A 27,941-nucleotide genomic window follows, 5' to 3' on the forward strand; every position below is an offset into this window, starting at 1 on the left:
CTTCGTAAATCTGTTCGTCCTCTGGAACAACACGTGAGGCACGTCCCATCCTGTCTTTGTTTACATGCATAGATTCCAGATAACACTCGGTGCTGTGTCATCTCGCCGGGGTCACACATAGTGACCTCTACCTGTCACTGTTCATTCGTAACACTATGATTGATTGAGTAGACAAAGAAGGGATGGATTACTGGAGCTAAAAGAAGGCATAATTTTAACAATAGACTACTTTGGGGCAAGTTTCCGTAGCTGCCCCTACACTTTCTATGGTCTTATGTATTGGTTTTCTCTAGACTGTTTTTGTTTTGTTTTTTTGGTCTCTATTACATACACAGTTTAGTTCATAATATAAAGATATTTATATTTAACTCTATATGAAAAAGTTTATGTTAATATGTATTACAAGTGCTATGCCCCTTTGCTTGGGTTTGAAATGCCCTCTGTGTCAAATGAGTAATGAGTTAACCTTAGTCAAGATAGCAACATAAAAAAAAAAATGAAAATGAACTCTACAAAACGAATATATTTGTTCTAGTTTCTACTAGCCTTAATTAACAGTTGACTGTCTAGATTTTACTTTTCTGTTGAATGAAATTTAGATGTTTATTTATTTATTATTTTTCTTTGGTTTATCATAACATAAAGCTTGCTCAGTGCTCAGTTTAAGCTCTTTGGGGAACATGTGGGGAGAAGCAGTATTTGGGAGAAGATTTCCATGCTGTTTCCAACCCTTACTTAACCCTTTCTGCAACATAGCTCAAGCCAAATCTAAATTGAAAACTTATGAAAATGTATGGTGCTTACTGGAATTCTAAATCCAGCCCCTTAGAAAGGTAGCCAACTGGTGTATGCCCCTCAGCCCCACAGGGACTTTGTATAAATCTAACAACTAATTTTAATTTATCTTCATCAGATATGGCATGAGAGAGGCTATAGTGTTGATTATATAAATATGTAGGTCTCAGCTGGGGCTGCACAGCCACGGAAAATACTGCATTCCTAACTTATCTTGGGACTTATTATAAAGGTAATTGTCTACATTTTATACTATACTATCTTTATAAGACATTCTGTATAATAATACTTGTATATTTTTGGAAAAAGTGAAGATCTTTGTTTTTACCAGATCATATTGGATGTATCTGATAGTTGTCCAAGAGTTAAAGATTAGTTTCTTGTGTGATGTTGCTTATTCAGGCTGTCTTGAAGTCAACTATGTATGACTGTTGGATTTCAACCAAATTACTCTACAAGCGTTTGAGTATAGATGTTCGGGTGTATTCCGTGTAGTTGAACAACAATACAGACAGGAATAATTAACATCGGTTTTTAACAAGTGAAGAGATGTAGTCAACGATGATGAACAATTGTACATAGGTTTATTCTGATAAAAGGCCACAGTAGAAGTCTCTGTCACTAAACACGTCGTTACCCTGGAGTGTTCTATCGCTAACTGATTTTCCGGTCTCTAACCCAACATATCCCAAACGTCACTAGTCCCGTTCAATATGCGTCTCCTATGGTGCGTCGCTAAATAACTAACCTATATAAATAAGGTGTCTAACAGATTCCTCCCCTGTAGGTCGATTCAGCATATGAAGATCCGGCTTTGATAATATACTGGTTAAGTAGACCAGACGTTGCGATGATTACTGTCCTGACGAAGGTCACCCTGAGTTAACGGCTCGTTGAACGTGCGATCAAACAGGCGACGACTGCTTGTAGATCCAGAACAAAGTCACTCTGCGATGATGCTGTGTTCAGCCGTACTCCGATGAAATCTTATATCTTCGAGTGCACGACCCTCACCTGAGTAAACGTTCAGCTTCGAGGTCCGGTTCGAGGTTCGGTTAATCCGGGCTTCGGGCGTCGGGGGTCGCCACTGTGATGTTGCTTATTCAGGCTGTCTTGAAGTCAACTATGTATGACTGTTGGATTTCAACCAAATTACTCTACAAGCGTTTGAGTATAGATGTTCGGGTGTATTCCGTGTAGTTGAACAACAATACAGACAGGAATAATTAACATCGGTTTTTAACAAGTGAAGAGATGTAGTCAACGATGATGAACAATTGTACATAGGTTTATTCTGATAAAAGGCCACAGTAGAAGTCTCTGTCACTAAACACGTCGTTACCCTGGAGTGTTCTATCGCTAACTGATTTTCCGGTCTCTAACCCAACATATCCCAAACGTCACTAGTCCCGTTCAATATGCGTCTCCTATGGTGCGTCGCTAAATAACTAACCTATATAAATAAGGTGTCTAACACTTGTCATCAAAAGGCATCACTTATTCTATAGGGAATCATTGTAGAAATGATATAAAAAGTATTCTGACTTTTAATGTATATTGACATTTTTTCTCAAGTGATCATAAGGACAATCTTCTATAGCTTTTAAACATATCAAAATATTTTTTGAATATATAATAAACCAGATGGTTCATAAATAAATTGATTATTGAAATTCAACAGATTGTATATTTAGGGTCATATTTTCCAAATCATTTTTGTTTTTGAAATTATTAGTTCTGTTAGAAGGCCTGCATACAACATTTACCAGACATCTTTGTTATCTCTCTATTTGCAGACTTTGAGAAATGCATTAGATTTAAACTTACTTTAGACTTAGGTCCTCCCGCGCCGTTCGGCGCATTGGGCGGCAAGCTGTCTCCATAAAGATATGGCAATGTCTGAAGCCTCCTCCCACCTGGTGTGTCGAGTTTGCCGTTTCTGTAGCAATAGTGGTTTTACAGGGTGGGGGTCGCTAGCCCCACGCCAAACCCTCCTCCTTTTTCACCCAGGCTTGGGATTTAAATGGCTTTTAAAAATATTTTAATTATAGCACATGATGAAGGATGGGATATTGCTCATGACATCTTAAAAGATTAAAAAAAAAAAATGAGCTAAATCTGTTTATGCTATTGTGTATGTTGGTTAAGTTTTTTACTCCCCAAAACTAGTGATGATGAAATAGAAACAGATAAAAAGACAACACCACATAATTATTTTCAATTTTCCCTAATGCCATTAGAGAGGGGGAATGGGATGCCTCAATCGGCCAGGAAAACCAATGACTTAGTAGAGGTGAAGTAACTTATTAACATGCTTTACTAGATTGATCATGAAATGCATAGGACATAATTATATTCTATTTTGAAGTAATGCCTGTAATCTAGAAGATATGAAGATTGTGTTTGTCCTGTTCTTTTTGGTCTTCCTCTGTGCCTTGTGTCTGTGGGTTCCCATCTGAAGCCTGAATAGCTCTTTTGTTGGCATTTTTATTTTAGGTGTAACTTGTGTATTGTTCACTATTTATTAAGTTTTGAAAGTGGCTGAGTTTGGAAAGACCTAATCAACTTTCTAACAAACAGCTCTGCTAGCTTGTAGACATCTAGGTGAACATATAAGGATATCTAGCATGTAATAAATTCTATGAAACTTTTAAAAGAATAAGTATATTATTGTGAGGTTGTTTTTAGAATAAAGGCATATATTAATATATTTAAATAGTTTGTACATTTTGGAAAGTGTTATGCAAAAGTGATTCTGTTCACAGCTGCCATTATCCAAGGACATATGATTCTCTGGAGGCTTACATCACTGGAAAAAGTCTTTGGGCCCCTGAAGATTACAGTACATGTAATGCTGCAAAAGGAGGAGGATGCTGGGCCAGGGTAAACACTCCATAACATAATGACATAGTGAATGAAATAACATTTTATTTTAGTGTATAATAGTTGTAATTTTAGTCTAAAATATTTAAATAAATGTTACAGTATAAGCCAGTTCCTGAATTAGCTTGTCACAATGCACATTCAGCCAAAGTTAAAAATTCTTGAATAAAGTTATCTCTATTGTACTTAAGCTAGCTATATCCTGTATAGTCAAAAGATTGGCAGCAATTCTCTCTGCAAATGATGATGTGCTGATTCATAATGGAACATTTGATTTTTTAATATGGGGGGGGGGGACTTGCTAAGTGGTTAAGTGCAACTGCTTTTAAGCTAGAGTTTTCAGGTTCAAATCTTGGTGAAGATTGTTTTTGAATTTCAGGATCTTAGAGTGCCTCAAGTCCATGCAATTCTAATGACATTAGTTGGGGAAGTAAAGAAGGTTTATCATTGTGCTGGCCATATCATGATACCTTTATAACTGTAGGCCACTGAAACAGATGACATTTACATCATCTGCCCTATAGATTCATCATCATCATCATCACTCCTTTGAGTTCCTTATGGAACATAGGGCCTCGACAAAAACACGCCACTCTCCACGGTCTCTTGCTAGCTTTTTGATGGTGTCCCAGCTCTTCCCGGTCTTCTCTGCTTCTTCAAGTACACTGCGTCGCCATGTTCTTTTTGGTCTTCCTCTGCGTCTTGTTCCCTGGGGGTTCCACTCTAAGGCCTGCCTAGCTCTGTTGCTGGTATCTTTTCTAAGGGTGTGACCAATCCATCTCCACTTCCTCTCTAAGATCTGCACTTCTATATTTTTCTGTCCACTCATCTCCCACAGTTTGGTGTTTTCTACTTTGTCATACCAGTGTATTTTTAGGATATTTCTCAGGCATCTGTTGATGAAGGTCTGTATTTTTTTTGTTGTGGCTTCAGTTGTTCTCCATGTTTCAGAACCATACCTTGACATTAGAGTTAAAGATTCTTAGTTTAGTCTTGTTTGAGATGTAAGGAGATTTCCAGGTTGGTTTTAGCTGTGTAAATGTCTGACATGCTAGATTTATACGGCGTTTAATGTCTTCATCTGTTCCACCTGATATACTGACTACACTCCCAAGGTATATAAAATTTTCTACTTGGTCTATTGTCTGAGAATTCAATACTATGTCTCCACTTTGTTTATTGTTTACTTTAAGTACTTTAGTTTTTTGGTGGTTTATTTTGAGGCCTACTCTTTTTCCTACTTCGCTTAAAGCTGTGACCTTTTCTTGCATATCCTGTAGTCTGTGTGATAATAGGGCTATGTCATCAGTGAATTCCAGATCTTCCAGCTTTTGTATGAGAGTCCATTGGATTCTTTTCCCTGCATTAGAGTAGGCTTCTTTTGTGACCCAATCCAGTACTAGAAGGAACAGGAGTGGTGAAAGAAGACATCCCTGTTTGACTCCTGTTGTGACTGGAAATTCCTCTGACAGCTTGCCACAGTGGGTTACTTGGCAGGTGAAACCATCATAAAGCTTCTTGATTATGGTTATTATTTTATTGGGGATCCCATAATGTCTCATTACAGTCCAAATAGATTCTCTGTCGACACTATCAAAAGCTTTTTCAAAGTCAACAAAAGTTGCATAGAGAGGAGATTGCCATTCGACACATTGTTCTACAATTATCCTGAGTGTAGCTATTTGGTCAGCACAAGATCTCCCTTTTCTGAATCCGGCCTGTTCTTCCCTTAGGTGTTCATCACATGCTCCCTTTATTCTGTTTAGTAGGATTCTGCTAAAAATCTTGCTTGGTACTGACAGCAAAGTGATGCCTCGCCATTTCTCACATTGTGATAGATCTCCACTCTTTGGTATTTTTATTAGCAAGCCCTATAGATTGCAAGTTTTAAAAGGCATTCTTATTACATTTTAATCCGCAACTATTCTAAAAATTATAATCATTTTTTCAGACATTTTTTCTTTTCTGAGCCACTAAATTGATGATTATGTTAAATCAACAATTGATTTTAAAATAATATTTCTGATTTACTTTGATGCAAGAAAAGGCTAATATTATAAGCAATACTTACTATAGTCAAATTATGCACTTTTATAAAGTATGCTAAGCAGGCTTAAACAAAGCATAAAAAAGAATATTTGCTATTGATCTTTTAGAAAATGGGGCTATAGAATATACAACTATCTATTTGTTATAATTTTAATGAAGGTTTTTTTGTTTTTACATTTTATCCTCAAATTTAAATCAAAACTATGTCAATAGCTATATGTCTTCATAAGTTATAACTAATTTAACATGTATTTATCTTTGGAATGTTTTTAAATTGTTTTACATGTTTCGGATGTCCCTTCAGAGTTGAAGATAGTTTACTTCCTAGTCCAAACCTCCCGCAGGGTGACGGGGGATGGGAGCAGGCAGGGTTTGAACTAGAGACCATCGATAAATCCGATCGACAGTCCAGCGCGCAAACTGCACAACCTGGCAGCCAGGATCATTATCTGGGTAACTATTGTCTGATAAATTGAAATAATGATTAAGTCTAGAAGAAGTAAAACTATGGCATGCATCCTGTTTGGAACTATCTATTCACCTAAATTAATTCCACTAACTTCGATAGTAAAGCAGTTTACTTGCTATGTTGTGAGTCTTTTTTTTTAAAAAGATAAAAAAAAATGAAACATTTGTTGGTGCTTCTGCTCTGACACTGAAAAAAAAGTAGGTCTGTTGAAGTTAATGAATAATAAAAACAAAGAAGAATATCCAGATTATACATGATTACATTTTGTAGTGTCATTCAATAAGAAAATCTACTTGAATTGTAAGCATGTTTCTTCTTCTTCATCGTTCTCATTGTTGGAGTGTTCATATGACTAGACCAATACATGAGATGAACTGCGCAGTGGTTTCCAAATCAGGGAGCTCTCCATATAGTTTTCTTTCTATTGGGGTGATTTGGGGCCAATGTCTTATACGGGCCTCGCATTCTGTTGTGTCCGGTCCTGAGTCGAAAGATTAGACGTTGATCTTGTCGGGATAGCTTATAGTAAGCATCATCTTTCTTGTGATTTGGATGGGAGCTCGTCCATTTCTCATTTATTTTATCTACAATTAATTTCTTCATTTCTTCTGGATAGAGTGCAGAGTTTACTTGTGAGTTTGTTCTCCCACTCTTGGCGAGTGTGTCAGCCTTCTCATTTCCTGCTAGTTGTATGTGAGCTGGTATCCATTGAAGCATGTTTCTAACCCTAAATATTTACTATATAAATAAATTATGGCTTTCATATAGTGCTACTTTCATGCTTATAGCATGCTCAGAGCACTATGGTCCAATCTCATTTGTGGACCAGTGGGAGTAGGTTTTCTAACTGCCTTAAAGCACTCAGTAAACACAACTCAACTCGAGTTGTGTGTCGAACCTCTTGCCCCCTTCATAGGCAGCCAAGCTAAGCCAAGTTCAAGCATAGTTGGCCTCTTGACCACGCTTCCTACTAGGCTCGATTGGTTACCTTGGTTGTGGAAAAGGAAATATTTAAAGTTCTTGAAGTGTTCAGTATCCTCATTTTGTAATTAAACCTGATGCATGATGGACATTAATATTTTTACTTTATATTTTCATATGTTTCCAACTGTGAATTCCCTCTTACTTTAGAATTTAGCTCTAGCTGGATAACTTTGTGCAATAGAAAAATTATGTTTAGATTTTGGAAATTATAATTTATGTGCTACATCTTAAATTCACTATATACTTGTAGAACTATTGCTTGGAATCTAATTGCAAGTTTCTACTGTCGACTGTCATACTAGATATGGTCTTATGACTGCATTAGAACCGAAACTATAATGGAATCTAATTGCAAGTTTCTACTGTCGACTGTCATACTAGATATGGTCTTATGACTGCATTAGAACCGAAACTATAATGTTTGCCCCCCCCCCCCCTCCCTTCATATGGAAAGCAGGTAAATCTTTCATTTAGAGCCAAATTATATAACCCTTACCGTATTTATACAATAAAAGTGTACTGAGCATGTTATAGTAGAAAGAAGACACATTATAGAAATCTTATACATAAGAATTTGGATACCAAGAAAAAAAATCTTTTCTCTAGTGAAACTAGATCTGTATGGATAATGGTTTGCTTTTAATCTTTAACAATACAGCCAATCAACCTTGCTGGTACATCTGGTAACAGGTACATCTCTTATGGCTATAATGACCAGTGTGTGTGTTTTGTATCAAGGATATGCATGTTGTTGGTTTTGAAAAAAATGTTTGATGTGACTGCCAAGGCTTTTTACAAATCTTTTGTATGTGTGTATGTGGTTTTTTTTTCTATTTTTTTAAATTTTGTATTGTAATCGGAATTCTTAAATGGTGGGAAAAAAATGTAAACCACTATTTTGACTGTCAAAAACAGTAAACCTAAAAAAAATGAATTTTGTAGTTTTAAACAAATTGAATCACACTTATAACATATATAAAATATAGATTTATAACATATTGAATCACACTTATAATACATACAGGCTGGCTGCCTGGTCGTGTGGTATATTGTTTGGACTTCTCGATGGTCCTGGGTTAATACCCTGCCTGCTGTCATCCTGCTGGAAGTTAGGACTAGGAAGTAAATTATCTTCAACTCTGAAGGAACAACTAAAATATGTGAAACATTTTACAAACATTTTTTTGTCTTCCTTTCTCAGCACATACAACTCAATTTACTTCTATTGGCTGGAAATATTTAAAGCATGACAGTGGCGTAGGTAAATTACCAAATAGTGGATCTTATGTTGGATTGATCAGCCCTGATGAACTGACCTGACCGTTGTAATTGAAACCATAGTGAGTAATAATTTCTTAAAAGCACTCTTCTTACCTCCCTCCCCTCCCCTTAAGATTCTAAAGAAAAAATTTGTCAGCATGTTACATTACTAGACTGTAAGACTCTTTATGACATATCTGTCAGACATACCTACAGGTTGGAAAACTTATCTATTTGACATACCTAGATGACATATTAACTCTGATTAATAAAAGAAAAAAGTTTTTCAGACACAATCACTTTATTTGTATTTCAGACTCATGACCACTCTATCTGTATAGGTCCTGGTATACCCTGGGATGATGTTCACCCACAACTTTTAACTTGAAATCTTAAAGGAAGTTTTGTAAGTATATTTCATTAGATTCTTCTGCTTAAAATAATTTATAACAATAAAGAAAAAGTTAAAGACTGCTATTGCATGAGGCTTGTATTTAAAAAAAAAAAAAAAGAAAATATAATTACTGCCAAATGAATTCAAAAGTTTGATGTCAGCTGGCAGAATATGAACCTGGCACCATTATTATTATTATTATAGCTTTTATATAGCGCTACTTTCATGCTTATAGCATGCTCAGAGCGCTTTTTGGTCCAATCTCATTTGTTGACCGGTGGGGGGGAGGGGGTATCTAGGAGTTGGTTTTCCGTGCTGCCTTTGGGCGCTCAGTAAACACATCTCTGCCCGAGTCGGGTGTCGAACCTCGAGGCCACTTCTAGGTAGCCAAGTTCAAGCGCACTTGGCCTCTCGACCACGCTTCCCACCATTGTGAAAGATAATCCAGTGTGCATACTGCACAACCAGGCAGCCATCCAGTCTTAAAAAGAATGTGTTAATTAATCATTTTATTTAGTTTTAAATTAGACTGTTTTATGTTTTATTTGTATCTCTTTTCTATGGACTTTCTTTTGTTTTAACAATAATTTATTACCAGTTATATAAATTTAGTAAAATGTTTGCAGCTAAATATCACTACCATTGTTATCTTTAGGCTAAACTAACAAGCATGAATGTCTGGTACAGTAAGATAGGGTTAATGGTCAACCTGACATTATGGTTCATTCATTGGGACAGCTAATTGTGAGTCAATTCTATTTTTAAATATTAAATTAATCTGATGAATTCCTTTGACTCTTTTTGTATTACGTATCAAACTTGGCAGTGAAACAAAGACCAAGGAAAAGAAGCATAGCTTAATTTATTTAGGTGATAGAGTAGCAGAGCAGGCCTAAAGTGTCTAATGCAGAACATTCTCAGGACATAAGCAATGTATTCATATCTTGTACCTTTGCTGAAATGTTAACAGACAGAAATTTAAAGAAGGGAATCCACCTGGGAAATAGTTTAAAGAGTGTTGGTAGACAAAAAGATTTTTAAAAAATAACCATAGACTTGCAATGAAAAAAAAAAAGAGCCTACTGCTGTGCCACACCAGTTGGTTAAAAGAAAGACTTAGCAAAAGAAAATCTGGAGATGCTTTAGTAATAAATAAGTCAGCACTTTAATATTGTATTCATATATATATATTCATATTATCACATTCCATCTTTCACAGTTTGTGTCTGACCAAGCAGTTCTCAAGTTAGGGCTTGATGAAGTCTACAAACTGACCACTATATCTACTGGACAAAAATGATCATATTCTGACCCCCTCCCTCCCAACCATTTTCTCTGCCTTATCTTGATGACTTTGAAGGTATACAATTTTTGAGAAAAAAATCACAAAAAAAATTTAAAAATGGAGGCGCCATGGTTAAACAGTAAAGAGCTTGGCTTCCAAACCGTGGGTCCTGGGTACAAATCCTGGTGAAGACTAAGATTTTTAATTTCTGGATCTTTGGGCGCCTCTGAGTCCACACAGCTCTGATGGGTACCTGATATAAGTTGGGGAAAAGTAAAGGCGGTTGGTCATTGTGCTGGCCAGATGACACCCTTGTTAACCGTAGGCCACAGAAACAGATAACCGTTATATCATCTGCCATCTCTTATGTCATGAAAAAAATTATTAGAAGAGTTTATGACATTATGCTGATGTCACATGTTGATAGATGAATTCCCAAAACTTTTATGTACATAGAGCTGTTGAAAAAGGCAATTAGAGTTGAACTTAGTCCAACATAATTATTCCTTGAATGAAATTGGCTTTTTATTGTGAATATTTTTGTCCATTGCCACTGCAGAGAACCAAAAATGTAATAAAACTGTTCTTATTATCTCCTGCAATTTTAAAACTAACCTATTAAAATGCTTTCTGTTAGTAAACTGAGCTTGAGCATTATATAAAATGAATTAGACTGAAACTTAAAAAAACTAAGCTTATTCTGTGTTGCTCGGAATCCTAAACATTTCTCTTTGAAACTTTTTGGAAGGAATCTTTTAATGATTAAAGCTGTGGTATATAAATAAGATGTAATTATTTTAATTTTTTAGGGTACAAATGCACTTGGAGCTTTTGATGGTGTTCTGTTCAATGCAACTATTCCCACATCTCCAGCAGCTGGCTTTGCAGCTATTGGCGCAGACAGCTATGGCTTGGATGATTTTGATAATTATCTGCTTCCGCTCTTCAAAACTCAAACGCACGTTTGCCATGTTGCAGTTAATTCCTTGCCACTCTGGTACTGTGTGTGGTACAGAACCACCTTGACATTTATTTTTCTAATTAGACATTAAGCTTTCCATGTGCTGAAATTTAGCAATGTAGAACAGGAAATAAATTGTCTGACAGTTCAAAGTGTGTATACATTTTTTTGACGCACCCTGTAAATATATTGTATTCAGTGATTTTTTTATTTTACCATTTTCTAATATTAGTTTGTTAGCTTCAATAACTATTAACCTTTTAGATTGTTATCTTTCGTAATGTTAAGACTAGAAAACAAGAAATTATATTTAGGACGATGATTACAATTACTTAGTCAATTACTTAGATAAAATAATTATAAAACAAAAGTTATATAAAGACATAATTATACAATGTTTATGTTTTGTATGTTCATAAAAATGTGTATAGCAGTGTTATGGAGTGTGTGTGTGGGTGTTTCCAAGGTAACGTTGAGAAATTAGCGGTTGGTTGGTGGATATGCAGTGAGGATGGTGAAATTACAAAAATGGTCTAGTGTAATGCAAATCACCCAGGGATCTGAAACTGTACAGACATGTTTTTTGTAGTGAGTTAGATTTTGTTTAAAATACCATTTTATATTATTGCTACTAGATTTATTTCATTTCATCTAGGTTAGTATTAGGGTTAGTGTTATGTTGTAATAAAAGTTATATTTAGTTTTGTTTCAAAAAAGAAGTTTTTTCAAGTTTCACAATTAAATATATATATATATATCCAAGCAGTAGTTCTCACCAAACTTTCATACACTGGCAGAACTACCTTAAAAAAATGTTCTGCTGGAGGCTGGTGTGGGTAGTATAGAAGAAATGCTTATCATTCAACATCTGTGATGGGTTGGAAAATTATCCCACATGGGGGGCGACTGCATGCCAAATATATCTTCAAGGATGGCGTAACGGGGTGCTCCTGTAAGCACTATAAAGATTAACTCAGGCACCTTTTTGCCATAGAGGAAAGTAGGTTGTAATAGGGTTTATGAAAACACTGCACTCATCTTTTATCTTCAGCATCATTATTATTATTAAACCATTACTCAAATTTTGCTTTGTTATTTTGCCATGTAGCGATTTACTGCTGCTGGGGTGAACAATGCTTAAAAAAATACAAATATGCTGTGTTTTTACTTTGGCCCAGCGGTGGCTCCCACATTTGTCTTTTGTATTTTTCTATACCAGTTCTGTTACTATGCAAATGCAATAAAAAAAAAATACAAGTTGTTGCACTATTGATATTTTTTATACTAATTTTTTATTTATATTATTAATTATTTATTATTATCTAAGCATCTGTTTGTATTTGAGCTGGGTAATGAATATAGATTCTTAAATTTAATTGTTGTTTGTTGCTTTCCTCACTTTCAAACTGTGACCATGTAAATTTTGTCTAGATGGAGAATGGTAATGTCTTAGTGTTAATGATTAGATTGAGAATGGTAATGTCTTAGTGTCATTGATAACAGTGAGAATGGTAATGTCTTAGTGTCATTGATAAGATTGAGAATGGTAATGTCGTAGTGCCAATGATAACAGTGAGAATGGTAATGTCTTAGTGTCAATCATTGCATTGAGAATGGTAATGTCTAGTGTCACTGATTAGATTGAGAATGGTAATGTCTTAGTGTCAATGATAACAGTGAGAATGGTAATGTCTTAGTGTCACTGATTAGATTGAGAATGGTAATGTCTTAGTGTCAATGATAACAGTGAGAATGGTAATGTCTTAGTGTCAATGATAACAGTGAGAATGGTAATGTCTTAGTGTTATTGATTAGATTGAGAATGGTTATGTCTTAGTGTCAATGATTACATTGAGAATAGTAATGTCTTAGTGTCAATGATAACACTGAGACAATCATTAGATTGAGGATGGTAATGTCTTAGTGTCAATGATTACATTGAGAATAGTAATGTCTTAGTGTCAATGATAACACTGAGACAATCATTAGATTGAGAATAGTAATGTCTTAGTGTCAATGATTACATTGAGAATAGTAATGTCTTAGTGTCAATGATAACACTGAGACAATCATTAGATTGAGGATGGTAATGTCTTAGTGTCAATGGTGTAACATTATGATTAGAGTGAGATGCACGAGATGATTTCAGTTCACGTGAAAATGGGTCTTACACATTGTCAAGCAAAGAGGTACCATTTTTGATCACACAACCACGTTTTTTTAGTAAGTTAGCGCCATGATGTATCAAGAGACGTAGGTGTCTCTGTTTTATGAAATTGGATTAAATAATATGAGTACCTAAGTGGACATTTTTCTATGGATGTAGTTTGTATTTGATGAGAAATAATTCAGGATGATATTGTATGGCTGAGATTGCCTACTTTCTGAACTATTATTTGATGTAATAAATATTTGTCTGACAGAGAGGAGTTTGTAATTATTTTATCCATAATATGTGATGTGTTTAATTAAGAATACAAGAACACTACATCAAGGCCAGAAGAGGCCCTTATACCATTCAATCAACATTCACACCATTCAAGACGGTACAAATAGTTAGATTGAGAATGGTAATGTCTTAGTGTCAATGATTACATTGAGAATAGCAATGTCTTAGTGTCAATGATTACATTGAAAATGGTAATGTCTTGGTGTCAATGATTAAATTGGGAATGGTAACATCTTAACGTCATTGATTAGATTGAGAATGGTAATGTCTTAGTGTCGATGATTACATTGGGAATGGTAACATCTTAACGTCATTGATTAGATTGAGAATGGTAATGTCTTAGTGTCAATGATTACATTGAGAATAGCAATGTCTTAGTGTCAATGATTACATTGAAAATGGTAATGTCTTAGTGTCAATGATTAAATTGGGAATGGTAACATCTTAACGTCATTGATTAGATTGAGAATGGTAATGTCTTAGTGTCAATGATTACACTGAGAATGTTATGTCAATGATTAGATTGAGTATGGTAATGTCTTAGTGTCAATGATTACATTGAGAATAGCAATGTCTTAGTGTCAATGATTACATTGAAAATGGTAATGTCTTAGTGTCAATGATTAAATTGGGAATGGTAACATCTTAACGTCATTGATTAGATTGAGTATGGTAATGTCTTAGTGTCGATGATTACATTGAGAATGGTAATGTCTTAGTGTCAATGATTAGATTGAGAATGGTAATGACTTAGTGTCAATGATTACATTGAGAATGGTAATGTCTTAGTGTCATTGATTACATTGAGAATGTTATGTCAATGATTAGATAGAGAATGGAAACATCTTAACGTCATTGATTAGATTGAGAATGGTAATGACTTAGTGTCAATGATTAGATTGAGAATGGTAATGTCTTAGTGTCAATGATTAGATTGAGAATGGCAATGTCTTAGTGTCAATGATTAGATTGAGAATGGCAATGTCTTAGTGTCAATGATTAGATTGAGAATGGTAATGACTTAGTGTCAATGATTAGATTGAGATTGGTAATGCCTTAGTGTCAATGATTAGATTGAGAATGGTAATGACTTAGTGTCAATGATTAGATTGAGAATGGTAATGTCTTAGTGTCAATGATTAGATTGAGAAAGGTAATGCCTTAGTGTCAATGATTAGATTGAGAATGGTAATGTTTTAGTGTCAATGATTAGATTGAGAATGGTAATGTCTTAGTGTCAATGATTTGATTGAGAATGGTAATGTCTTAGTGTCATTGATTACATTGAGAATGTTATGTCAATGATTAGATAGAGAATGGAAACATCTTAACGTCATTGATTAGATTGAGAATGGTAATGACTTAGTGTCAATGATTAGATTGAGAATGGTAATGTCTTAGTGTCAATGATTAGATTGAGAAAGGTAATGTCTTAGTGTCAATGATTAGATTGAGAATGGTAATGACTTAGTGTCAATGATTAGATTGAGATTGGTAATGCCTTAGTGTCAATGATTAGATTGAGAATGGTAATGCCTTAGTGTCAATGATTAGATTGAGAATGGTAATGTCTTAGTGTCAATGATTAGATTGAGAATGGTAATGTTTTAGTGTCAATGATTAGATTGAGAATGGTAATGTCTTAGTGTCAATGATTAGATTGAGAATGGTAATGTCTTAGTGTCAATGATTAGATTGAGAATGGTAATGACTTAGTGTCAATGATAAGATTGAGAATTGTTATGTTTAAGTGTCAATGATGACTGACTAAGTTTTGGAGGATGTCAGGAGGAGCATACCAGTTTACAGCAACTTCTATTAGTGACCATAAAAAGAGCAATGAAAAAAGGGCCTTAAAAGTTAATCAATTACAATCTTAGAAGCCCAACTACAAAGTACTGTTAAGTAGTAAACTCACTTTAATTTTTATAATAATACTTTGAAAAAGTTTTCTCTATTAAATCAATTTTTTTATAAGAGTTAAACATACATTCTCTATGAAGAAAATATGGTTACAGGAGGCGAATCACAATATAATCATCTGTAGTGTAAACAAAATGTTACTTCGTGACCAAAGATTTGCTATTTTCACACAAAAATAAGCACAATGTCATTGTATTCACAAGAATTCATTCAATCTCGTTTTCACTATGCATGAAGATAAACATATTCACATTTTCTAAAGACTCTGGCGTTCAAAATTTTGCACAATGTCATTTTATTTGTACACGAAGGTAGCTGCAAAGTCTTGAGAAAAAAAAGACTATATCTAAATCATTAAATTAAGCTTGGTCTAAGACTACCTTGTTATTATATCTTTTATACTTTGCTAATCTACTTATAAGTCATTAAGCTGCTTGGCTTTGTAGCACTGGCAAAGATATATATATATATTGTAACGTTTCTCACTACCCAGATTCTCTGCAAACTGTACCACACGACACAACCAATTCAAAGAACTTGACAACTCAGGGCTGAGTAACAGTTTAATATCAAATATAGACATTTCGATTAGGATTTTATAACATTAGCCAATTGCGATTGAACATGGTCCGTGAACGAATAAAAAATTACGGTTGGGGTTCGATGCTTAGTGGAGAATCTTATTAGGGGGTTGCAGCACTAAAAAGGTTGAGAACCGCTGGCCTATCTCAAGAGTTGCCCTGGCTGTAAACGTCATTGTCTAGGGGGTTGGGTAACTGGAAAGCGACTCTAAGCCTTAGTTAGCTTCTTGACGACAGAAACATTTAACTATGTGGAGGCCCCCGGGGTAGAAATTTTGTAGAGCCCCGTACACTTTTTCAAAATCATAAATTAAAAAATCCACTTATTAATAATAAAACTATATGCCATGTTTTGGAAGAAAGAAACAAAGTAGATTTATTCTACTTTATACTTTATAGACTCTTAAACAAAATTTTTATTGTATTTTTTTAGTTAAACAAAGAAGGTACATTTAATTTATCTTTGAGTTTGTGGAGGGTAAGGTCCTGGTTTGACGCACTGCCGTAGAGATTCGAAACTGCATTTCTAAGTTGTAAGCATGATACAAGCATACACTTCTTTCTTGTCAATCGTAAAATTTAAACTTTTATCGGACACAATGTTCTAAACAAAAACCAACAAACATAAAAGTGGCTGAAACGTCAAAATTTTGAGACTTAAAATCTTGTGGAGGCCCCTTTCTTGTGGATTCACTGGGGCAGTAGCTCCACCATGTCCTGTCCTAAATCCGGCCCTATGAACATAGGCTACTCTTTAAATAGACACATCTCAGAACTTTATAGTTAATGAAACACTTTATTAACTATTCTACGTATTTACGTATTAAGTAGTACGTCTCGTACGCAGATAAACGCAAAAGAAAATACAACGCTCACCAACAAAGACTATATACGATAAGACTTTCCTACTAATAAGCTCTCGACTTACTCAAACCCAAACTATAGTCTAAACTAACCTCTGAAAGTATATGCACTCTCTCTCATTTGTGCCCCAGTCACCAACTCGCTCTCTCATCTGTCCTTACACACATTCACCTGGACCTGTTGACCAGGATCTTACAATCTCGTGCAACTATGAATTTAGCCCTACCATTATAATAACTAACACGGTTTGTTACACTGGTCTGTAAAAGATTAGTTACTTTATGTAAGACTGGGTGTGTATGATGTGTCTGTCAGATGGACTAGTAAGCAATCAATGAAATAATTACACGTAAGTAACATATCCGGTGGCGCTATGGTTGAGTAGTTAAGTGAGTGACTTCAAAACCTGGGGTCCTGGGTTCGAGTCTTGGTGAAGACTGGGATTTTTTAATTTCGGGATTTTTAAGCGGTCGGTCGTTGTGCTCTATAGCTGTTGGCGAACTATAATAATTTTCTCTGAGTGCTGTGCAAACTGCGTTGGTAGCCTAATAATTCAAAATCGTAGAATAAGCCAATCATAACTGTAATTAATCAACTTTTTACTTGACAGCCAATTAAATTAGTCCACCGATATCTCATCAGTCGAATCTACACCTGTTTATTATTTAAATTTGTTTTGAGGTCAATTAACAAACCTATTAAAGCACATCTTGTTTATTCTTTATTATGATATTGTGTTCAGATATGAGGTGATGAAGACAATACAATATTTTATTTTACAAAAACATTTTCTTTTAGTTTACAATCTACTTCACATTATCTTCCTTACTAGCTCTAATATTTTCACATGCATTTAAAGCTTAAATATATATAGATTACAGACATAACTTCAAAAGAGAAGATAAATACGTCCTACGCATTTCATGTTTAAATCTAGTCAGTGGCGTCACTATGGGGAGAGGCGTGGGGTGCAAAGCCGCACCGGGTGGCACCCATCAGGGGGTGACACCCAAGTCGAGAAAATGCACTTTCCCAAAAAAACAACTTTTAAAATACAAATTTCTACCTCGAATGTTTCTCACATTTTAGAATCAGCATGTACTAAACTTTCTGAATTCAGTTTGATTTGACTAGTAATTTTCCTATTATGAGAAAAATATTACGTTGTACACGCCACGGGAAAGAGATTATGAAGCTCAGAAATGTAAAAAAACGTTTGGCACCCGGGGATCCCCCCAGACAACTCTGAGTGAGATTAAGGCGCTCCCCCTTAACAAATTATCTGATCAGTTGAGTGGCGAAAGTAACATTTTATTAATGCAAAATGTTGAGAAACACATTGACATAAGCGCTCGCGCGCTATTCGACACATAGGGCTGCAAGCTTTCTCCACAGCTACTTTCTGTAACGGACTTAGGTTAGTTCTTTGAGAGCTAATTTATGCCCAAACTGTAGTTCTCTACAAGCGTACAAGTATTATAAAGTACACTCAACGAAGGAGTAGAAAATTAGTAGGCCTATTTATTTACTGCAAACAATATAATATATAATATAATATATTACATAAGGGTATCATGACACATCATAGCATTACCCCAAATATTCAGTACGCACACATAGCAAGAATAATAATATAACATCTCCTTACTCTAGGCATAATAACCGAAAAACAATCACCAACACCCTACTCAGACAAGGTCAGCTTTCTGACTAGACGGACCACAGGAAACCTTATTGTCCCCCCCCCCCCCCTTGAAAAACCCCGTGCTAAAAACAATCTACAACTCAACTAATAAAATAAACAAACACACACACACAATTTCACTTTTTACACACCCCTCTCTTGACACTATACAATTGGGGCATTTAAATAGCCCCTCAAAGAACTAACCTAAGTCCGTTACATTTTCCTCTTGAATCGGTGTGACATGATGATTAAACGTTGACGGCATGTTTTTGCGCTCCTCTTTTCGGCTTTCGTGTTAAGGATGACTTAAGTAAACATGTTTCGTCTTGTCTAATTGTCACAGTCTTAGTTGACATTGCATGATCTAAAGTTCACGTCATGTTAAGAGTTTAAAAGACACGTGGAATTCCTGATGTAGAAAACAGGAAGTAGAATGAATAAAGTTGACTTTGAGTTCAGTCAAGTCAAGTCAGTAAGGTATTGCTCCCGGTCCAGGAAGGTTGGACGTTGCTTCCTGGACTGGTGTATATATATGTATATAGGATGAAAGTCGATGGACTAATGATTGTTGATTAATAATATTTGAGAGTTGATTTCATTATGTGCTTATTGAATATTAAGGTATTATTCATATTTCAATGGAAATCTATAGTTGAAGCTCCAGTGTCACTAGTAGTAATTGTTCTTATTGTTACCCGCTGAGATGCGGACGTGATTGATACATTTGATACCGCTGCTATGCGGATAGGATTGTTTATTATTTCTTGACTTGTAGCACTAACAAGGAGTGCAGTGCATTATTATTGTAATAAAATAAACTTCATGTTTGTCTGCTGAAACGAGCTTCAGTTAGTTTATAATATTCGTCTTGTCACGTGTCTAGAGTACTTCAGGAAGCAAGAACTCAGCATTACACATTGACACTAATGATATATCTCACAAATGTCAATCGACGTTCAGTCGCCTCTTTCCGTAGACGGCGAATGCCTGTGCTGGAAAATATTTCTCTATTGGTAGCATTATCTCGGTATGTTATTTAAATGATCCTTCTCAGCCGTCACTGCTCAGTCTTTTTTCAAGGTGGCGTTGGGACAATGATTGTTTTGAGTAGGTGGATTTCATCTCCAAGCTAATTGATTTGTTTGTTCAAATTGGCCGTGCTTTTTGAAAGATGGCTCCTGCTTTCCAATCCGTGATAACACTGCCTAAATTCGGGTGTAACAAATCAATAATTTAGCTTACAGTTTTATTGTTCAATTTTAAGAAACAAAAAAAACCCCACAATAGTTGTTTGTTTTTAGGGAGAGATTTCGTTTTCCTTGGGGGGGGGGGGGGGGGGGGGACCCCTGAGCCTACCGCACTGGGTGACACCGACCCTAGTGACGCCACTGAATCTAGCCATGCATGTTAATCAATAATATAAACTTTAGCCTACTAAGTAGTTGGTTATCCTGGCTGATACCACACTCTATTTAATTTTTAGTACCCATTAGAGTTTGGTGGACTTAGAGGTATCATTAATATTCTGAATCTCAAAGCCCTTGTCTTTACCAGGTTCAGAAGTCATGTGTTGTAACCTTCAGCCATTAAATCACGTAATTAAAGATGTAGTCAAAAAAGTGTATACTAAAAAAAAAAGTATATGGGTTAAATACATTTTGTCGCATCATAACCTCAAAATGAATTTTTAAATTTTTTTTTTTTCGACCACATTGTTCACCTGCGGTCACATCATTATTTTTCTTTTTTTATGAAAATTAAACATATTGAAAATTTTTGCAGCCTATTACCTATGATATACTATCAATAAACTACATGTGAAAAATTATTAGTCTAAATTATACAGAACTAAAGATTTTGAGATTCTTGTGGACAACATGCACCTAAAAATACATTTTGAGAAAAACGCATTTAAAGTTTTTAAAATGATATAAAATATTTATTGCAACCATAAAAATGAAAAAAAAAAGGGAATATTTACATAATATAACATAATAGATAATAAAAAAAACTATTCATTAAAATGGCCTGATTGATAGGTTGGACCTTCTAGAACCTCTGCCCGGTGCTCATGCTCAATTCTTCGCTTTTTCTTTTTCTAACAACAAGCTGTAGTTTGACATTTTGCTTTTTCTCACTAGAAGAAATGTTCTTTAGTGTCCAGGGAATGCCTAATATGTCAAAAACTGATTTAATGCCATTATTGAAGGCTAAAACAGCAAGGTATGTCGCCGTCCTTAGTTTTTAATGTTGCGAATTCTGTTTTGGGGCATCTTTGCCAAATGAGGGAATGAAAAGATTCATTGGCGTTTTGTGTTCCCATTCTTGAACATGTTTTTAACAGATCTGTGTCTGTTATAGGAAATAACAGTTTTCCTATTTCTGATGTGATGGTCTGATTATGTTTTTTGTATGGCTGTTTTAGTGCCTCTGATCTCTTAAAGTGTGACACCAAGATGTAGTGCCATCAGGACACAACCTGTGGTTATGATCTAGGTCTGAGCTCATCATATGAAAAAATGAGCCCATAACAGCCAGCTTCATTTTTTTGAATGTCAGGAGCATTTTGGCGCAGAACTTTGGAATAGTTATTTGTAATTTTTTCCATTTTTGGCTTTGTAAGCCTATAATTTAGTTCTTTTTTGTTAGACATTTTTAAATTGTTCAAAGCATTAAACATTCTTTTTGAGATGTGGTTAATGCAGTCCTCTTTTAAGATTTCTACATCATATCCTGAGTTGGTAATGGCAGATGAATGTGATTTACTATCGCCATCACACAGCATCATGCCATAAACAAGTTTTCTGATGCCACAGAGTGAGAACAAATTTTGGATGCTGCTGCGGCCTCCATTGCATTTGCTGAGCCACTGAAGTTTTTTTGACACATATGTTTAGAGGCATCAAAATTTAGTTCTGCAGAGTTTGAATCACAAACACAGCAATAATTTGATAGGACTTCGGTGTCGATGACGAGTCCAGTATCAAAATCAATAACTGTGCCAATTCCTGAATGAGATGAGTGGCCCCTTTTATGCCAAGTCCCATCGAAAGAAACTGTAATAACAGGACAGCCTGTTGAACTTATTCTATCATCTGTAGTCAGAGGCTGTGAAATGTTTCTTCCATGCACAACAGCAGATGCCCTAATCATACATTCTTCACCAGCTTCAATTATAGCAGTGTTGACTATGTTAGCTAGATTGTTATAAGTATTTCTGTGCATGCAGGGCATACTCATAAGTCCACAAAACCTATCAAATTTAGAATGCGAGATTCCAGATTCTTTTAATGCAGCGACAGCTTGGACATTAATATCCAGATGAACATTATTACTTTTTTTTGAGGTCCACAAATATGTTTCACAATTTAGGCATTTGATTTTAATCAAATGAGCCATGCCTTTTGATTGTGTGATGCACATGGTTAATTTTTTGTCGAAGCAATGTGGACAGCACAACAAGGAGACCATTGTGGTCAATTCCATTGAATTCATCATGACGTATATGAAATCTTCAGGCAGCCTCTTATTGGTGTTATCAGCGTTAGTAATTGCAGTTAGAATTATTTTTCGTTCAGTTGCACTTGCAGGCTGTGTTGTTGCTGCTTCAGATCCAGCTGTATCCAAAACAGAGCTGCAAACAAATAAAAAAAAATTAGAGGTTCTTTAAAAAAAAATTCAATAGTATGAAAGTACACGTCACATCTATTTATGTACAACATGAAGATTATTTTAAATTTATATAATGCATTTTAGGAATCATATATTGTATTCATCAAAAGTAAAAAATGTAAAGAGACATGTTACATGTAGATCTATATATCATGGTTCATACAACTTTTGTGAAAATGAATTCCAGACATTTATCTTATGTTTTCCAGACTTACTAACAGTAAAAAGGATGGCTACCTGAGCATGCCATATGTGCTCTGGACTGCTGTATTCGTGATCTTGGGTTCAAACCCTGCCAATAACTAACCGAGGTTTGGACTAGGGTGTAATAATAATTTTCAATTATTAAGGAACATACGATACAAGGGGGAAAAAAAGTCACTAATCACCTATTAAATTTCCCAAGTCTAATAGGCCTAACTTAGTTGTAAAATCTTATTCTTAATCTCATAACTAGTCCAATAGTTTTATAATTTTTACATAGATATTTAGTGGCTTAAACATTAGACACTAGTTAAAAAGTAAAGACTTATTTAGACTAGCCTAGGTTAGAGGGCCTACCTCTAGTAGGCCTATAATTCTATTGGAGGAGATAATTTTAAATAAAGATCTAGAGATAGATTAACTGTATTGAACTTGAAATTTAATTTGTAGTAGTGGCTTACTTATGTCTAATTCACAATAGGCCTATGCCTATGTGAATACTGACTTGTTTTTTTTAACGGGGTAAAAATTGATAATATTGATATCTAGATCTAAATCTATATCATAACCATACTAGATTATAATTATAGATCTATATGCTAAGTATGCTAGATCTAAATCTAGACTTAGATCAAGACTAAATCTAGTAGTAGATCTAGTATTCTAAGTCTTTTAAGTTTTTGAGTTTAGACTCAAGATCTATATTCTACATTGAATAGATTTGGGGAAAAAAAAAAAGGGGGGGGGGGGGGTAATCGTGCATAGATCGAGACTAAATCTAGTTGCAGACCTAGTAATCTAAGTCATTCTTGTGCTCTAGTCTTTTATCTTTTAGTTTAGACTAAGATCTAGATCTATATTCTATGTTGACTAGATATAATATAACTTGTTTTCTTTATTTAACTGGGGGGGGGGGGGGGGAATCGCACATAGATCGAGACTAAATTAGGTACTAAATCTAGTAGTAGACCTAGATCTAGTAATCTAATTCGCGCATAGATGAAGACTAAATCTAATTCTAGACCTAGTAATGGAAGTCATTCTAAAGGCCTAGTCTTTTAGTTTAGACTCAAGTGCGCATAGACAGCTGCCAAATAATTAACCTAAAAAACTAGGGGCCTTCGATGGGAAGTTTTACCGATCTTATAGGCATATTCTATGTTGACTAGATATATTATAATATAATTTGTTTTCTTTATTTAATGGGGGGGGGGGGGGGTAATCACACATAGATCGAGGCTAACATTAGGCTAGTAGAAAACCTTGATCTATTAAGAAGTGGCGCATAGATCAAGACTAAATCTAGTAATCTAGTCTAGTAGAATTTAGAATTTAGTAGATCTAGTAGACCTAGAACAGATATAGATCTAGTAATAAAAGTCACGCATAGTCATAGATCGAGACTAAATCTAGTAAACTATCTAAGTCGCGAATAGATCGAGACTTTTAAATCTAGTAGTAGACCTAGATCTAGTAAGTCATTCTTGTTGCCAAATATTTTTGGTTTAGACTCAAGATCTAGATCTAGACTCTCTCTATATATATTCTATATTGACGTCATTGACGAGATATATTTGTTTTTTTAATTTAAAAAAGGGGAGGGGGGAGTTTCGCCCATGCATAAATAAATCTAGGCCAAAAACTTCCCGACCTTTGGTAGCCTAACTGAAATTTGATCGACCATCTAGATAATATAGAATAACATCTTCTAATCATCATCTTTTTTGAAGTAACGTCTGTATTATATAAGATAAGATAACAGCAGTCATAATAAACTAGTTACTAGTCTAGGACTAGATCTATTACTAAATCTGATTTAAGTCTACAGTACACCGTCTAGAAATTGGCTGGCATTTCACCGACATGCTGTGGAATGCGCGTGCTTTCACAATAGATAGATCTAGTAGGCCTATTAATGGAAGCCTCTATGCCCAACTAGATCTAGCAGCCTAGCGTTTTACCGGTTACCGTGCCTGAGGGCTGAATGACATCGGATTAATTTTTTTTTCAAATTCCAGACTTTTTTCCAGACATTTAACAAAATTGCCTCGAAAAGTAGCAATTTTCCAGACTTTTTTAAGACTGAAATCTGAAATTTGAAATTCCAGACTTTTTCCAGACAGTGTACGAATCTTGATATATGTATTAGATCTTAAAAAAAAAAGACCAAGTTGAAGTCCTACAACTACATGAGTAACATGATAATCTAGATTTAGAATCTAGATCTAGATGTCTAGATCTAGTCAATCTAGTTCTAATCATGTGATCTATGTCCCTAATCTATACTAGATCTAGATCTAAAAAAGGATAGATCTCTATGTTTGCAATCACTTTCATGATATTTATTTAATGCCTAGATCTATATATAGATCTAGATGTGATTCATTGATATGATAAACACGTTGCGTTTGTCGAATTCAAAGATTCAATGATCATGAAGCAAAGGTTTCATTATCTCATTATTGACATTATTTTATTTTTATGATTTTATGTTATTATTGTTATCATAGCACACGCTGGTCTAGTAAATAAAAAACTCTAGATCTAGACTTACCTTTGTAATTATGCATTTGTCTTTGAAGCATGTCTTCCTCTGGGCTTACAGTAACGTTTTATCTTTCCAAACATATAGATCTAACCTTTTGTTGGCATTTCTGAGTTTGAATAATGAATCGAGTGTTGATGTGAAGGAAGCTTTGTTTACAGAAGAAGGACCGGTTCACGTCATGTGCGCATGCGTGCAAATTTTGTTGTCATAGTTACCAATGTAGCTTTGATAGTGCGCATGCGTAAATATGGCTTAGTGAGTGTGTATATGAGTATATAGGAAAAAAAAAGAGGTAGTGACGTATTTTGAAAGTTTATATTTATAGAATGAGAAACCATGCTCATAATCGGAACTAGAAAAGTAGAACTTTGTATCGATACCATCTGTTAGGGATAAGAGCGTACATAAGCTTATCAACTTTAGCTTACAAAATGTTGATTTTTAACCAAAACATCAAAATTTTGCTTATACATCTACTTTTAAAATACAAAATTGATGCATAAAGCGCAGTTTTTTTTTTAGTATTCTGATAGGGAATTCGTTTTCTAGACATTTTAAACTATTAAAATCAATTAATTTTAAAATATCGATATTTTTGACCTAGATCGATGTTTTCTCACTGTGCATCCCCCTTAAATACTCAGAAGTCCGATTTTATAGATCCATCCCAAAAAAAAGAGCACAAGCCGATTTCAAATAGCCACTACAAATAACAAACAGGTCGATTCAAAACAGAAACTACGAATAATGTTCATATAGAGTCCAAGCAGCGGCTATGAAAAATGCACAAGTCTATTCAATCAGCCATCACCAAAAGAGTAGAAGTTGATTCTAAGTAACCACAAAAAAAAAAAAAAAAAAAAGCCAACATAGGTCCAATTCAAAACAGTCATTACAAAAAAGTCGATTCCGAAAAAGCAATCATAAAAAAAATGGATTACAAACAACAATTAATTTAAGAAATTTCTTGATTCGAAGACAAGCCTTATTAAGTCCTTAATTAAGATCATTCGGGAAATACCAAAAATAAAATACAAAAGCTTTAAAGCAAGCCTGCAGGTTATCACTATAGGTTGTTCCAAGATTTCGAATCTGTCAACAACTGTTCTTACTAAGCATCTAGGAGGTAAAAAGAACCTGTGTACGAAATTTCTTTTTAATAGGTGCGACAATGTAAGAGATTTCTTGGTTTTCGAAGATAAGCTTTATAATTTCCTTATTAAGTTGATTGGGAAATATCAAAAATAAAATACATAGCTTTCATAGCAAGCCTACGGTTTTTCGCAAATTGTGGTCCCAACGTTTTTATTCTATCGAAACCCGTTCTTAGTAAGCATCTAGGAGTTAAAAGAAACCTGTGTACGAAATTTCACGTAAATAGAAGCGACAGTTTAGGAGATATCTTGATTTTCGAAGACAAGTCTTATAATCTCCTAATATTTATTTATAGTTGATTTGGGAAATACCAATAATAAAATACAAAGCTTTGATCGCAAGCCTGTGGTTTTTCGCAAATTGTGGTCCCAACGTTTTGATTCTATCGAAACCCGTTCTTAGTAAGCATCTAGGAGGTAAAAGGAACCTGTGTACTAAATCTCACTTTAATAGAAGCGACAGTTTAAGAGATATCTTGATTTTCAGAGACAAGCCTTATAATTTCCTTATTAAGTTGATTTGGGAAATACCAATAATAAAATACAAAGCTTTGATAACAAGCCTGTGGTTTTTCGCAAATTGTGGTCCCAACGTTTTTATTCTATCGAAACCCGTTCTTAGTAAGCATCTAGGAGGTAAAAGAAACCTGTGTACTAAATTTCACTTGAATAGAAGCGACAGTTTAAGAGATATCTTGATTTTCGGAGACAAGCCTTATAATTTCCTTATTAAGTTGTTTTTGAAATACCAATAATAAAATACAAAGCTTTGATAGCAAGCCTGTGGTTTTTCGCAAATTGTGGTCCCAACGTTTTGATTCTATCGAAACCCGTTATTAGTAAGCATCTAGGAGGTAAAAGGAACCTCTGTACTAGATTTCACTTGAATAGAAGCGACAGTTTAAGAGATATCTTGATTTTAGGAGACAAGCCTTATAATTTCCTTATTAAGTTGATTTGGGAAATACCAATAATAAAATACAAAGCTTTGATAGCAAGCCTGTGGTTTTTCGCAAATTGTGGTCCCAACGTTTTTATTCTATCGAAACCCGTTCTTAGTAAGCATCTAGGAGGTAAAAGAAACCTGTGTACGAAATTTCACGTAAATAGAAGCGACAGTTTAAGAGATATCTTGATTTTCGAAGACAAGTCTTATAATCTCCCTAATATTTATTTATAGTTGATTTGGGAAATACCAATAATAAAATACAAAGCTTTGATAGCAAGCCTGTGGTTTTTCGCAAATTGTGGTCCCAACGTTTTGATTCTATCGAAACCCGTTCTTAGTAAGCATCTAGGAGGTAAAAGGAACCTGTGTACTAAATCTCACTTTAATAGAAGCGACAGTTTAAGAGATATCTTGATTTTCAGAGACAAGCCTTATAATTTCCTTATTAAGTTGATTTGGGAAATACCAATAATAAAATACAAAGCTTTGATAGCAAGCCTGTGGTTTTTCGCAAATTGTGGTCCCAACGTTTTGATTCTATCGAAACCCGTTCTTAGTAAGCATCTAGGAGGTAAAAGGAACCTGTGTACTAAATCTCACTTTAATAGAAGCGACAGTTTAAGAGATATCTTGATTTTCGGAGACAAGCCTTATAATTTCCATATTAAGTTGTTTTGGAAATACCAATAATAAAATACAAAGCTTTGATAGCAAGCCTGTGGTTTTTCGCAAATTGTGGTCCCAACGTTTTGATTCTATCGAAACCCGTTCTTAGTAAGCATCTAGGAGGTAAAAGGAACCTGTGTACTAGATTTCACTTGAATAGAAGC

At 34.8% G+C, this 27,941-nt stretch overlaps 1 long non-coding RNA gene across 1 annotated transcript; it reads left to right on the forward strand.

Moving 5' to 3' along the window:
- Window positions 1-880: 880 nt before the first annotated feature.
- On the forward strand, window positions 881-13,502 carry LOC129924973 (uncharacterized). Its single transcript, XR_008776831.1, has 7 exons — window positions 881-1,027; window positions 3,561-3,678; window positions 8,382-8,520; window positions 8,757-8,846; window positions 9,490-9,578; window positions 10,054-10,194; window positions 10,929-13,502. It is a non-coding gene; the product is annotated as an uncharacterized LOC129924973 (long non-coding RNA).
- The last annotated feature ends 14,439 nt before the right edge of the window (window positions 13,503-27,941 follow it).

The sequence above is a fragment of the Biomphalaria glabrata genome, chromosome 3, assembly GCF_947242115.1.
Source record: "Biomphalaria glabrata chromosome 3, xgBioGlab47.1, whole genome shotgun sequence".
Taxonomy (NCBI): Eukaryota; Metazoa; Mollusca; class Gastropoda; family Planorbidae; genus Biomphalaria; species Biomphalaria glabrata.